Here is a 1765-nt window from a genome sequence, read left to right on the forward strand (position 1 = left end):
AAAAAAAAATTTGGTAAGATCTTAGCTCTGATACCATATAATGAATATAATGTAGAATTGTGTATCTCTTATTCATCCACCAAGAGGTGTTTATATACAACATCCTTAGCATAACCTAGCTAGGAAAAGGAAATACATACATCGTATAAATCCCAAAAATATAGGAAACTTTATATTTATCCTAATCCCAATGAGTGAGTGTAGTTTTAACTTTATATTAAAAGAATAGCGGTTTTAACTATAGCATAAAAAAACCGCTATTAAAAGTGTCGACTTATTATAACGGTCACTGTTAGAGCGGCTAAGAAAGTGTCACTATACAAAATTCATAGCAATTTTCGTCCGCTATTATTACCCATATTTCTTGTAATGATTGTTTCATTTTACCCTTCCTTTTTCTTCTATAAATCACAATACCATTCTTTTTTAAGGGTCTCTATTTACTCTGAAATCGGTCTCTCACCTACACCACACCTAACCACGCTCTCTGATTTAGAGATAGAGATCTTCTTCCTCAACGTACACACCTATTGGTTAATTTAAACACTCCTAGATTAGTTTATGCACAACACTTAACATATTCATTTGACATCTTTCCACGACCAAAAGATCATAGTTGTTGAACCACTAAAAGGTTTTGCTAACCGAGACTGTTGTTTTTTTGGGGAGGGGGGAACATTACTTGTAACTTGTAAATAACTTCCTAACAATCACACCGAAGGGAATCATAATTTTGATATATGAACAAGGCCTTGATCATTTGAAAGACCTAAATAGAAGAAATCAATGTTAAGATAGAAAAAAAGACATGAAATGTGGAACTTTGTGCTGAATATGGAGATTGAGATTCTAACGGACCCTCCTGCAATTAAGCCTGACCTCATTACCATTCCCGCTGATACTACTCATCTTGATCATGGATTTCACGAAAGCCCTCTCGTACTCTTCCATGGAACTTGCGTACTTGGCCACAAGTTTCTTTGTAGAAGGTGTTGCCAGAAGTGCTTGGTCGGTTGAAAAGAGCGATTGGCCTTGCATAAGCATCTTGTAATATATATTGTCGAATGCTGTTGTGCTTGAATTCATAGTCGCTCCAATTCTTAGCCTTGTTATGGGCTGGGCAAATTCCTTTCAAGCTGGCTACAAATGATGGGTTTAGTGTTGGGTCAACCTGTTTTTGTGTGTTGAAGTTGTGAATCCTATTCTGGAATGATGAGCAGTGGGCGAATCCTAGTGTGTGTCCTCCTGCAATATCATAAAAATTCCAGATTAATACCCTTGCACTACAAGAAAACAGCGGTATTCTGACGGACATTCCGACGGAAAATGAAATCCTCGGAATATCCCGAGGAATTTCCGAGGAAATTCCGAGGAAACACAAAATTTGGTTTCTTCGGAATTTCCTCGGAATATACCGACGGAATTCCGAGGATATATTAATCCGTCGGAATATTCTTATGGAATACCGAGGAAAAATGTATTCCTCGGAGAAAACCGATGAATTTCGAGGATATATTATAGCCGTTAGAGAGCCGTTGGGGGATTTTAAAAATTCCGAGGAAATTCCGACGAACTAGCCGTTGGCGTCGGAATTTCCTCGGGCTGTCAGTAGGATTTCAACTATAAATACAAGCACCCCTCTTCCTCTTCATTCACTCCATATCTTCATCCTCCCTCTTACTCTCTTTACACACGAATTTGTTTTATAAAAAACATGTCTTCTTCAAATTATTTTCGTTCTTGGATCGATCGACCTCATTTGGAT

At 37.6% G+C, this 1765-nt stretch overlaps 1 pseudogene; it reads right to left on the reverse strand.

Moving 5' to 3' along the window:
• Positions 1-849: 849 nt before the first annotated feature.
• LOC106340582 overlaps positions 850-1765 on the reverse strand; it is a 13796-nt pseudogene continuing 12880 nt past the window's right edge.

The sequence above is a fragment of the Brassica oleracea genome, chromosome C4 (genome assembly GCF_000695525.1).
Source record: "Brassica oleracea var. oleracea cultivar TO1000 chromosome C4, BOL, whole genome shotgun sequence".
Lineage (NCBI taxonomy): Eukaryota > Viridiplantae > Streptophyta > Magnoliopsida > Brassicales > Brassicaceae > Brassica > Brassica oleracea.